The sequence below is a fragment of the Otolemur garnettii genome, unplaced genomic scaffold, assembly GCF_000181295.1.
Source record: "Otolemur garnettii isolate 467f Iridium unplaced genomic scaffold, OtoGar3 scaffold00118, whole genome shotgun sequence".
Lineage (NCBI taxonomy): Eukaryota > Metazoa > Chordata > Mammalia > Primates > Galagidae > Otolemur > Otolemur garnettii.
Genome location: NW_003852513.1, coordinates 1,475,226 through 1,488,881, shown reverse-complemented (window position 1 = coordinate 1,488,881; position 13,656 = coordinate 1,475,226). Strand labels below are relative to the sequence as shown.

Here is a 13,656-nt window from a genome sequence, read left to right as displayed (position 1 = left end):
ACTACAAGTGCCCGCCACAATGCCTGGCTAATTTTTCTATTTTTTTTTTTTTTTTGCAGTTTTTGGCTGGGGCTGGGCTTGAACCCACCACCTCCAGTATATGGGGCCTGTGCCCTACTCCTTTGAGCCACAGGCACCACCCTAATTTTTCTATTTTTAGTAGAGATGGGGTCTTGAACTCCTGAGCTCAAGGGATACTCCCACCTTGGCCTCTAAGAGTGTTAGGATTACAAGTGTGAGTCACTGTGCCCAGCTGACTCCTGTCTTTTTGACATCTCCCATTCTTTTTTTTTTCCCTAGAGGCAAGGTCTTGCTCTGTTGCTCAGGCTAGAGTGGGATGATGTGATCATAGCATACTTGTAGGATCGAATTCCTGGGCTCAAGTGATCCTCTGCCTCAGCCTTGTAATAGCTAGGCAATCATCACTGTAGCCAGCTGATTAAAACATTTTTTGTGTGTGTCAAGGCATGGTCTTGCTATGTTGCCCAGGCTGATCCCAAGCTCCTGATTTTGAACTCTTGGCCTTAAATCATCCTCTGCCTGAGCCTCTCAGAGTGCTGGGGTTGCATAGGCATGAACCACTGCACCTGGCCTTTTTTTGGAGCACTTTACTGCTTTGATCTATTTTCTATTTTTCCCACTTTAGCCTTGAAATCAAACATTTCTCCAAAGAGTGGTATTTAGAAACCAATTTCTGGGCACTAGGAGGGCTCAGTAGTCTGACAGAGGGTATTGTTGCTTTTAGGAGATATTGCTGGCAAATGTAAGTGTACACATATATGCATACCTGTGTCTATTTCCTTATCATTATGTGTGTGTACATTTTTTTCAAAGTCACGAGTCATTTTTTTCATATTGATACTTGGTACCATACCAAAGGATTTATTCCATTTTTTTCCTTTACTAATTAGAACTCCTCTCTCTGACAAAGAGAAACTTGGTTATGATTATCCACAATATTTACTGTAATATGTATAAAGTTGTTTTGGAACTGCTATCCCATGCCCATTTGACTAGAGTATGATATTTGTGAGTAGTTGGTCTGACTTTAGCCTTAGGGTATATAGTCAATGTGTACTGGGTTATAAAGTTGCTTAAATTAATTATTTTCTTTCTTCCTACTAACTTCTGTATAATTCTTTTTACTATAACCTTGAGATAAGTCAGAATAATTATGTTTTCATTTGTAATAAAATTAATTTCTCTTGTTTCTGTTCGGGGTTATATTTGGGGTTCATCCTCTTTTGATGATTTCAATTTTTTATTTTTCTGATTGGGTGTAACATTACCATGATTCTAAAAGTCAGAACTCAAAAAAATGGTATCATCTTAGAAATGTTAACTCTCGCTTATCTCTTTTATCCCTTTCTAATTTTCCTCCTTTTGCATCCTATTGCTGATCCCCTTCTTGTATGTAAGCAATCTCTTTATCCTTCCCTTGTTTCTTTTTGTACAGATGAGCAGATACACGTGTGTGTCTCTGTTTCCTCTTGTAGGAAAGATAACATACTCTTTAGAACTGGATGGTCTTTTGTGTCTTGTGCTTTTCCATTTAACAGTCTGTACTAGAAACAACTGCATATCACTTCCAGATCTCATCCTCATTCTTTTTCATAGTGGTGTAGTAGTCATTGTGTGGATGTACCATAGTTGATTCAGTCATTCTCCTATGTATGAATGTTCATATTGTTCCCGACATTTTGTAATTATTGTTGATGCTGCAATGAATGCCTTCATCCTTCCCTCCTCCCTCATCCCTCTGGTATTGTTGAAGGTATAACTTCAGGGTAAATTCCTAGCAGGAAGGAAGTTTTGTTTATGTAACAAAAACCAGTTTTGCCAGTTTCTGCTCCAAAAGGGGAGTACCAGGTGGTGTTCCCACAGGCAGTGTATGAGAATGCCCATGCCATCGTAACCTCACCAACAGAATGTGCTGTCAAATTCTGAAATTTTTACCAATGTGGTAAGCAGGACACAGAATGTCAGTGTAGTTTGTAATTGTGAATGAGGTCCAACATCTTTTCTTAGGTTTAAGGGCTGTGCTTATCTTTTCTGGAATTGTCTGTCCATGTCTCTTTCCTGTTGCATTTTGATTTTGTTCATGTTTTTTGCTGTGTAAAATTATATTATTTTTATGAAGTCAAATTTATTAATCTTTTATTGCCTCTGAATTTTGATCATAGTAAGTCTTTATAACTAAGGATAAAGAAGAATTAATTCTCCCATATTTCTTCTAGTATTTATATGGTTTGTTTTTTTCCTTTTCATCTATAAGGGTTTCAAATTACAGGTAATAAAGCATTTTTGCACATTAAAAACCTTTTATTGTTATTATCATCATTTTGCTGATTATTCTGACTTATCTCAAATTCAGTTTTTGAATGACAAATATCTCTTTAGATCTAGAATTGAGTCATGATAGTGTACTTGGAAATGTCTTTCTGATAGTAAACATCTTACCTTGTATACTAGACCCTAATATAAAAAAGACTTATTTTAAATATATTCATCAGTGCTTTTCTCTAATGTTTCTTTGTCTGTAGTATCTTTCATAATGATATAAGGTTTTTGAGATCTGTGTGGCTTTGGTAGGAATTGAGGTCAAAAGTTCTAATGCTAATCCACTGGGTACTAACTTTTCAAAGTATGACACAAATTTACTAATATTTTCTATAGTGCATGTTGTGCAGCCACTTCCCACGTACAATTTGATTTTTCTTTTCATCATGAGTCCTGGCACTTTCCTGGACTCTATAGTGCAGCCTATACAGACTGGTGCTGAAGGAAAACACAGTCTTACTTCTGATGCTTAGGAATGTCTTGGGAAGATCAGAGAGCTTTTCCAGAAAAAAGCCTGGGTGTTTAATGGTACTTGGCGCCTTAGTTCTTTTGTTCTACTATCAGAAGTGCCTGAGACTGGGAAATTAATATTGCTTGCATTTCTGGAAGGTGGGAGGTCGAGGATCCAGGTGCTGGCAGGTTTGGTGTCTGGGGAGGCTGACGTCTCTTCTCCTAGGATGTTGCCTTGCTGCTGCACCACCATGTTGGGGGAGGCACAGATGCTGCAAGCTCACATTTCAAAAGGTGGGACAGCTTCAGGTCCTAACTACATCTCTCCCGCCCTTTTATAAGGTTTCTAATCCTACTCATAAGGGCAAAGTCCTCCTCCTAAAGCAGGAGTGTCCAGTGTTCTTTTTTTGTCTGTCCATATTGGAAGAAGAAGAGTTATCTGTGGCCACACATTAAATACACAAACACTAATGAAAACTGATAAGGAGGAAAAAAAAGGTCTGTGTATACTTTTCATGATATCTGATACTACAGATAAGCAAACAAAATCCTCACAAAATCAACATGTGGCCAACAGCCTCAGGCTGGACTCCTTGGTAAAGGTCCCACTTCTCTGTACTGATGCATTGGAGATGAAGTTGCAACATGAATTTTGGAGAGGATACAAATGTTCAAATCATAGCACTTGTTTGCATTTTAACTTGTGCATTTTTTTTTATTATTTTATTATTATTATTATTATTATTATTATTTTTGAGATAGAGCCACAAGCTGTTGCCCTGGGTAGAGTGCTGTGGCATCACAGCTCACAGCAACCTCCAACTCCTGGGCTCAAGCGATTCTCCTGCCTCAGCCTCCCAGGTAGCTGGGACTACAGTTGCCCACCACAACTGGCTATTTTTTGGTTGTAGTTTTTATTGTTGGTTGGCAGGCCTGGGCTGGATTTAAACCTGCCAGCTCTGGTGTATGTGGCTGGTGCCTTAGCCGCTTGAGCTACAGGCACTGAGCCAACTTGTGCAAGTTTTAAATTTTTAAGTAGAAAAAATTGTTTGACTTTTCTCTGAAACAAAAAATTTTCTTTTGTTGCATTTCCTGTTCCTAAGATTTTGGTCATTCATAAAATTATAGTTTCTATTTCTTGAATGTTTGCTGTGTGTCAAGTACTGCTCTAAGGGCTAGGAAAACAGCAGTATACAAGATGGGCACTGTCTCTGTCTCACAGAGCTTGATGATTATTACTTAATGATAAATCATTTGGGGATAATCAGTAGCTTAGCATAAATTCAATTGAGAGCCTCCATACATATTTTATAGCCACATTGTCAGGGGTATGTAAGACCCTCCAGCCATTCAGTAGACCTGGTCTGATTTACTCAGCCGAACTAGCAAGTTTGATGAGTCAAAGTGAAAGTAAGGTATGGCGGAGGAGGAATAAAGCAGCCAGGACTCCAATGCACCAGAAAAAAAGATAACAGTTTGTTTCAAGTAAAGTATAAATAAGCAAAGTCTTTTCTAGAGAGAAGAAAAGAGTCCCCCTCGGGAGTGAGAGGAGACACCACACAAAGGCAGTGCACAAATATGAATATCTCATCCCAGCCCCCCCCCATAATTATCTTAGAGTTTTCAGAATTATCAAAGAGTTTTCATTGATCCCCAACATCTTTAGGCATTCCTATCTGTTTTGTATTGGTTATAGGTGATCTCAGTTGCCACCTATGCCCATTTTCCTTTTTTAGCTATAATTGCCATCTTTTATTTTCCTGACAGTTGTATGGTCATGTCTTGTGACGTTTGCAGCCTTTGCTGTGTAAATTGTTCTGTGGCTGTGACCATTACTCCACTTTACATCACAAGCTGGAAATGGCATTTTGTGGAGAATGGGACAATTGAGTCACATGGTTCCCAAAACTTATTATTTATTGCATGGTCCTCTTATCTAGGAGGCTAGACTTTTCTCCTAATTCACCTTGGTCCCTTTCTATCCCTAATCATAAATACATTCTCAATTGCTTAGGTAAGTATTAATAAAAATCTTTTTTTTTTTTTTTTTTAGATAGAGTCTTACTCTGTTGCCTTGGGTAGCATGTCATGATGTCATAGCTCCCAGCAACTTCAGACTCTTCTTGGCCTTGAGCATTCCTCTTGCCTCAAGTAACTGGGACTACAGGTACCTGCCATAACACCTGTCTAGTTTTTCTATTTTTAGTAGAAATGGAGGTCTTGCTCTTGCTTAAGACTAGTCTCAAACTCTTGAGCTCTAGCAGTTCACTTGCCTCAGCCCTTTAGAGTGCTGGGATTACAGGTGTGGGCCACACTGCACCTGGTCTAATGGAGATCATTTTCTGGAAAAAAAAGAAAAAAAGAAAGAAAATGATAAAAACAGAATAAACTTGATTAGATATGTGGCCTACACACATTCTGTACACACATTCCTAGGGTATATGAGCATTTGGATCTTAGGCCTAGAGAAAAATATACATGGAAAATGCAGAGCTGGGAGATGACAGCTTGTGGTAACAAGGGTAGGGATGTGGACAGACTGGGCAGAGGCAGCAGCGGTGACTGAGCCTGCGAGAGGTAGGAGGAAACTGGGAGAAAGACCTGCCATAGAAGGCGAAGGAAAGCCAGGTCTTATGGGAGGAGGGAGGTCGGCAACTCATGGAGAGTAGGTGAGCTAAGGAGTGAAACGTGTTTGTTGGGTGTAGCAACAAGCTATACTGTGTTGGGTTAGGAAGTTCTCAGTTCATTTATACTGCAGTATGGGGCAGTAGGAGTGAATTGAAAGTGATGACATTTTTTCTTTAAAGACTTCTCCACTTTTGTGTCTTGGCTGTTTTTAAATAATGTTTCTCCTGAGTTTCCAAAAAGGTCAAGAGAACATTAAATGGGAGCGAAATCACCTTATTTCATCTAAGAGATGGCCAGCAGAGGTTTGCATGTGTCAGCGCCCACCTTCCTGTCAGTCTCACGCGGGATTGGGAAGTGAGGTAATTGGCACAGGACTGGTTATTGACTCGTGTATTTGGAGTAAACGTGAAGTCAGACTTTTCCCAGCAGATAGTTGGACCAATTTGGTTGATGTGATATTCAGAACTAGTCAAATGGGTTATATACAGCAAGCACTTTCTGTAGATTAAATAAGCTGAAACTGCACCTGCAAGATTTTGCTGAAAATATATTTTTTGCATGTGATAAGATAAAAATATTATTATTAAACTATAATGTTGGTAAGATTTAAGTCTCCCCCAACACACACACACTTTCTGAATTAAACAAGACGACTCAGTGAAGGTTCAGCTGATATGATCGATAGCCACTTTATTAAGTCTTTTTTTTTTTGTAGAGACAAAGTCTTACTTTATCACCCTCGGTAGAGTGCTATAGCATCACACAGCTCACAGCAACCTCTAACTCCTGGGCTCAAGCGAGTCTCCTGCTTCAGCCTCTCAAGTAGCTGGGACTATAGGCGCCCGCCACAACGCCTGGCCATTTTTTGGTTGCAGCCATCATTATTGTTTGGTGGGCCTGCGCCGGGGATTTGAACCCGCCACCTTAGGTGTATATGGCTGGTGCCTTAGCCACTTGAGCCACAGGCGCCGAGCCGACAGTTTCTAAAATACATTACAATTTTAAACTTAATGTTACTTTTGTTTTGAACATTCTTACTTTATTCTTTTCATGGCTCTCTCCAAGAGGGGAAGAGTCTACTTGGGTATAAATACAATGTCAAGAAAAGTGATATAAGAGGCCCACAGTGACTGTTGGAATTGAACTATCTTGTAATTGTGAAATACTTCTTTTTCGCAGATATTATACGAAAAGTTAATTGAAATTTTATAATAGAACTTAACTTTTCTATGTGCTTAGTCTATTAGCAGAATTTGTAGTGCAATAAAAAGAAATTATCAGTCTTCAAAATAAATTAATTCAACATCCATTGAAAGTAGTGAGGGCTTAGATTCATATAAAAATTTTAGAATTATTTTCTTGCATTTTATTATAATTCTTTCTTCTGAGAGATTAAATACTATGAATTTAATTTCAGCTGTTTCTTTCTTTCTTTTTTTTTTTCTTAAGACAGAGCCTCAATTTGTTGCCCTGGGTAGAGTGCCATGGCATCACAGCTCACAGCAACCTCCCAACTCCTGGGCTCAAGTGAGTCTCCTGCTTCCACCTCCCAAGTAGCCCGGACTACAGGTGCCCGGCTATTTTTTGGTTGCAGCCATCATTGTTGTTTGGCGGGCCAGGCTGGATTAGAACCCGCCAACTCAGGTGTATGTGGCTGGCACCTTAGCTGCTTGAGCCACAGGTGCTGAGCCTCAGCTATTTCTGAATTGTTATCTAGGTAAACCAGATGATTTGCTTGTTTATTTTTGAGACTCACTCTGTTGCCCAGGCTAGAGTGCTGCAGTGTCAGCCTAGTTCACAGCAATCTCAAACTCTTGGGCTCCAGTGATTCTCCTGCCTTAGCCTCCCTAGTAGCTGGGACTACAGGTGCCTGCTGTAATGCCTAGCTAATTTGTTCTATTCAGTAAAGATGGGATCTCTCTCTTGTTCAATCTGGTCTTCAACTCCTGAACTCAAAGGTTTCTTCTGCCTTGGTCTCCCAGAGTGCTAGGAGTACAGGTGTGAGCTACTGTACCTGGACCAAAATATTTTTTATAACTACTATTATAATGCAAATAGTAAAGTAAAAAATAACTCAGACTATATTCGATAGGAAAAATTAAGGCTATGGAAATAATTTATAGCAGACTTATAAAAGCCTTGTAGTAAATTGGTAATCACAAATACTGCAATCCATGGGAGGGCTTTTTAACCACTGTGTCCCAAGTAGTTAAAGTAGTACCTACAAATAGTGTTGGTAGGCACTCAATTATTAATATATTTTTATATTAACAAGTCAGTAAAAAGGTGCTAAAGTTGTCACATTATAGCTATGGAAGCACTTGTGGTTGCACAATTTTTGAGATTAAAAATAATCACAGTTCCGGGCAGTGTCCGTCTCTTGGTGGGTAGGGTGCCGGCCACATACACTGGAGGTGGCTGGTTCAAACTTGGGCCTGTTAAAATAACAATGACAACTGCAACAACAACAACAAAAATAGCCGGGCATTGTGGCGGGTGCCGGTAGTCCCAGCTACTTGGGAGACTGAGGCAAGAGAATCCCTTAAGCCCAAGAGTCTGAGGTTGCTGTGAACTGTGATGCCATGGCACTCTACCCAGGGTAACAGCTTAAGACTCTGTCTCAAGAAGAAAAAGAAAATTACAATTCTATTCCACATTTAGTTTCCAAACACAAATATAAACAACTTGGCAAAATTAAAAAAAAAGCGTATTTCAAGGAAAATGTTATACGAGGGAAGAATTTAAAGCTAGATAGACTTGAGAAAGCACTTCTTTTGTTTGGAAGCACTTCTTTTATATAGTATAGGGATGATCTAACCTTTAGTTGTAAAAGGATTAAATGAAATATTAGTGTAAAGCAATTAGCATATAATAAACAGTTATAACTACTGATTTGTCTGTCTATCTATCTGTCTTCTGGCTTATACATTTATATAACATACGTACACAAGCATACCCTGCTTCAAGAACTCAGGAGACAGTGTAAACGTGGGACTTCATGTGAAAATTATTGCAGAAATTAAAAACAATTCACTTAGGCATTTATGGAAATACTATTTATATTTAGCTATTAATCATTTGTTTATGTAATTGAGATATATTTGCATAATGCTTCTTAGAGGAAATTATAGACAGATTTATTCTCTTCTGTCCTGGCTTGGGAATCCCCTTCTTTCATTTATCCAGAATTTATGTTGAAAACTCATTACCTCTAGAGCCCTCTGTAGCTCTGTGTTAGGTGCTACCTGGGTCAGGGCTGCTTAGGACAGAATCCATAGCTTGAAGTTTTTTCTTTAATCCCAACTTTTCTGTAAAGGGTCTGATAGTAAATATTTCAGCCTTTGTGGGTCATATGATTTCTGCCTCAACTACTCAACTACCTTTGTTGCACAAAAGCCAGAATTATCCCTCTGCTTTTACCTGAATGCATGACCAGTGTTTCAGCAAAACTTGATTTACAAAGCAGAAGGCCACATTTGACCCTTAGACCAGCGGTTGTCAACCTGTGGGTTGAGACCCCTTTGGGGGTCGAATGACCCTTTCCTAAGGGTTGCCTAAGCTCATCCTGCATATCAGATATTTACATTACTATTCATAACTGTAGCAAAATTACAGTTATAAAGTAGTGACAAAAATAATTTTATAGTTGGGGGGGTCACCACATGAGGAAATGTATTAAAGGGTCGAGGCAATTAGGAAGGTTAAGAACCACTGCCTTAGACCATAGCTTGCCAACCTATAATTGTACTGATCCTTAAAACACAGCCTTCAAATCTCAAATGGTCTTTCCTTTATAAGAGAATATAAAAAGTGAGCTTAAGATAGGAAAACAAAATTAATATATTTTGTTTTAGAATTTGCTTTAGTAAATTTTAACTTCTGAAATAAGTTTTTTTTCCATTAACTGTAATTTACTAAATGTAGACATTTAAAAGGCAAATTAAGCATTTTTTCTCATGAAAATCAAGTCCCATACATTTGCTACAACAGGGTGCTCAGTGTATGGTCATGCTCCATGTGTCCTGATATAGGTACTTAGTAATTTGTGAGTAGTATGTTGTAGAAAAGCTATTGTATGGATAAACCAATTATAATATGTCCAGGCAGTGTCTAAATTTGCTGCTGTAATGGTTTTTATACAGAACAGTGCAGTTGTCCCAGGTGGTTAGTAGCTTGCTTGGATCCCTTGGTATGTATCTCATTAATAATATTTGTAGCAGATAATTATTCTAATGACTTGGCCCAGTGCTCAGTCAGGATAAGGTAATGAGACAAGTCTAGAAAAGTCATTCTGAGAGGAATGTTAAAGAGGTTTACAGATGTCTCTGGAATAAGTATCAGTGAACTACAAACAAAATGCAAACTATATTTTATGCTATTTAGGAAGAGAATGATTTAAATTAAGTATTGTGTATGCTACTGTAATTTAGATTTGTTCACTTAGCTGTTTTTCAGTTTTAGTTGAGGGAAGAGATCAGACCAAATATTCTTTAGACAGTGAAGCAAATAGTTCTTTATGATGTTTAACATAGAAATTTAGGACTAAATGCATATTGGTATTAAATAAGAATTTATCTCCTGTCTTATTTACTAATGAATATTAATTATAACCATGACATCACAGCTAATATTTTGAAAATCAGTAGTAAATAAAGTTGTACTAGAAAGGACTTTTAATTTTTGGATTGTTCTGGGGATACTTAGAATTTTTGTGGAGGTAACAGAGGGACCACAATCCAGAAAAGTAAAATAATTGATTCCAATCATACAACTAGATAGTGACAAAGTCCATGCTACAACCCTGGACTTCTATTCTCTAGGTTGTTTTTCTTTATTGCTTTGTATCCTAGCACTTTTAAAATTAGGTTTATGGTAGTTTTTTTCCTCATTATACTGGAAATTGTACTATATTAATTTTAGAATTTAATGCCCTTTGAGAGGCTTAGGTGAGAGGATTGCCTGAACATGAGCAAGACTGTGGCTCTACACTGACTAGAAAAACTAGCGGAGTGTTGTGGTACATGCCCATAGTCCCACCTATGCGGGAGGATCTCTTGAGCCTGGGAGTTTGAGGTTGCAGTGAGCTGTGATTACACGACTGCACTCTAAGCATGGCATTGGAGTAAGACTCTGTCTCAAAAAAAAAGAAAAAAAGTTATAGCTGAAGACTTGTTTGAAAACCATCCCATAGTGGTTTTCCAAAGTTCATGCAGAATTCTTTTAGGGTTTGGTATAGTTATTTATACAGGAAGGAAAGTAGGTAAAAGCAAAACAGTCTGATATTCTAACACCAAATCTTTGAGATACACACTTTACTATTTGCTTCTTTAGGATTTACTAAAACATAAAAGGTCTTTTAAAAAATGTTTATTTCTGCATTGGTACTTATTAAACAAGTTTAAATATATGGGTTTAAAAGGCGGGTGTTAAGCATGCTTTCTTTATGATGCATCATAAATTGTTATTCCAGTGAATGGAAGTATTTAACATAGAAATACCTTTGGAAGCAACATTGAGAACAGATTATATAACATGTGCCTTTCTGCATTGGTACTTATTATGACAGGCAAATCTAAGTGTGGTTTAAATAGTAGTTTCTTTAATTAAATCCTAAATATGAGCATTATTATTAATTAATGGAGATACTGTCTTTGCAGTGGCATTTAAAAATAAAAATCAGCTGATTTTTTTTTTTCCTGTTACCAAAATCTGGCTAGAAAATTCTTTAGAACTAAGCAGATACAGGGAAAACTTGTGTTGCAAACATAGGTGGAACCCTAAGATAGAATTTTCACTTGCCATGTTTTAGAGGTAGCAAATGTGAAGCTATGAAAGATTAAAATAAAATCTTTTCTTGTTAATATTTCTTTTTTATTCTATTATTTTTCTCTGTATTTATTTGGGTTAACATTTCTAAACATTTTTCTTTGTTCAAAGTAGGGCTAGGCTGCTGTACCCAAATATATGGGAAACAGAATATAAGATAAATAGATTGAATTTATCTCTTAGTTCATTGATACAGTTAACAGATTTTTAAAAAATGTAATACTGTTTATTTAACTTCAAAAACATTTCAGCATTCTAAACATATAAAAAATAGCAGAACGTTGCAAATGTGTTTAAGTACAGAAGGTTCTTAAACTTTCATTGACGCAGTGGCTCTTCCGCTTTGCCAACAATGAAGAGTTCTACGGTTTGTTTTAAAACAGTTTAAAAACTACCACACTTAACTAAAAAAAAAAAAAAACCAAACACTTATCATGCCAGCTGACCCCCCTTTGTTCACAGCTAAGAATGGCAGCAGAATGCTATGTCACTGTATACAGAAACAAGACAACCTGAAGCTAAATGGATGCCCGCCGCAGTGTCAACAGGTGCAGCTCACAGTGCACACCCTGAGCTACGGCCCCTCTGAAGGGCATCTTTCCCCATGGCCTTAACGCCAAGCAAGGAGCAGCAAGAGTTGGTCTCGGTTGTTTTGTTCTTTTTACAAACTATAGATCTGTACAGTTGTTAACTCAGGATTTCTAGCCAATAACCATATAGTTAACACCACCTTACAAATTAAAAAAAAAAAAATACCAGAAACATGTTTAAATACCTTGTCACACCAATAGCAAAGTGCACAGAGTGAAGAGAACAGGAGAGTGCCTTTTCATTTTAAAAATGTTTGGAAATATGTATAACTTTGATACAGTTTCAGGGTGTTCCAGACACCTATGGCCACTTCATATAAACCACTGACAATTTCTAGAGCACTTTGAGACTATAATATGATCATGATCAAATTTTGTGATTAAACCCAATGAGGGCAATAGACATTTCTCAGTTAAGAGATGTGTCATTTACGGCGCTCCCCTACTCTAAGGGGAGACAGATGTTTCCCCTTCAGGTGTTTATCTTCACAAGGAGACAGATAAACAGTTTTTTATTCATCCTCTTCCTCCTCCTCCTCCTCTTCATCTTCTTCATCTTCCTCTTCCACCTTTTTCCTGGCAACTTTAGCGGGACCCTTTGCACCATCAAACTTTCTTTAGACTTAGAGTCAGCGACATCCTTCTCATCCTTCTCCTTCAGCTTGGCTGCCTTAGTGATGTAAGGCTGCTTTTCACTGTCACTTAAGTTATTCCACATCTCACCCAGATTTTTGCCACATCTCCAATAGAGATACCAGGATTTGTAGACTTGATCTTGGGGTGGAATTCTGAACAGAAGAGGAAAAATCCAGACAGTGGTCTCTTGGGGGCATTTGGGTCCTTCTTATTCTTTCCTCCTTTAGCTAGTTCATAATCTTTCATTTCCCGATCATAGCGGACTTTATCAGCCTTTGCCATTTCATCAAATTTAGACTTCTCTTTCCCAGACATTGCCTTCCACCTTTCAGAGCACTTCTTGGAAAATTCTGCAAAATTTACAGGGACCTCTGGGTTTTTCTTCTTATGTTCTTCTCTGCATGTCTGCACAAAGAAGGCATAGGCAGGCATCTTGCTCTTTGGTTTCTTGGGGTCACCTTTAGCCATCTTGACTGTATTGTTTGCTAGTCTGGGCAGTGCAGGGCACAATGCTAGTTAACAGATATATATTTTAATTTAATTTTTTTTAATTAAATGATAGCTGTGTACATTAATGCAAACATGGGGTACAGTGTAGTGTTTTCATATACAATTTGAAATATTTTCATCAAACTGGTTAACATAGACTTTATGTCATTTACTTAGTTATTGTGTTAAGACATTTATACTCTAGTTTTAGAAAGATTCACTTATAACCTTATAAGACAGACCATAGAGGTGATCTTTCCAATCACCCTCCCTCTACCCATCTGCCCTTCTCCCCTTCCCTCCCCTCCCCCCTCCCCCTATTCTTGGGCTAGAATTAGGTTGTAGCTTTCATTTGAGAACTATAAATTAGTTTCATAATAGGGCTGTGTACATTGGATACTTTTTCTTCCATTCTTGTGATACTTTGCTAAGAAGAACATTTCTAGTTCCATCCATGTAAACATGAAGGACGTAAAGTCTCCATCTTTCTTTAGGGCTGCATAATATTCCATGTGTACATATACCACAGTTTATGGATCCATTTGTGGATCGATGGGCACTTGGGCTTCTTCCATAACCTGGCTATTATGAATTGGGCTGTAATAAACATTCTAATACAAATATCTTTATTGTAATGTGATTTTTGATCTTCTGGATATATACCTAATAAAGGAATTGTAGGATCAAATGGCAGGTC

The 13,656-nt window shown here is 37.8% G+C and overlaps 1 protein-coding gene and 1 pseudogene across 1 annotated transcript in view; one reads left to right on the top strand and one right to left on the bottom strand.

Annotated features, from left to right (window-relative positions):
• Positions 1-13,656, top strand: part of RNGTT (RNA guanylyltransferase and 5'-phosphatase) — a 354,972-nt gene that overhangs the window by 84,441 nt on the left and 256,875 nt on the right. The window lies entirely within an intron of this gene.
• On the bottom strand, positions 12,347-12,980 carry LOC105887771 (annotated as a pseudogene).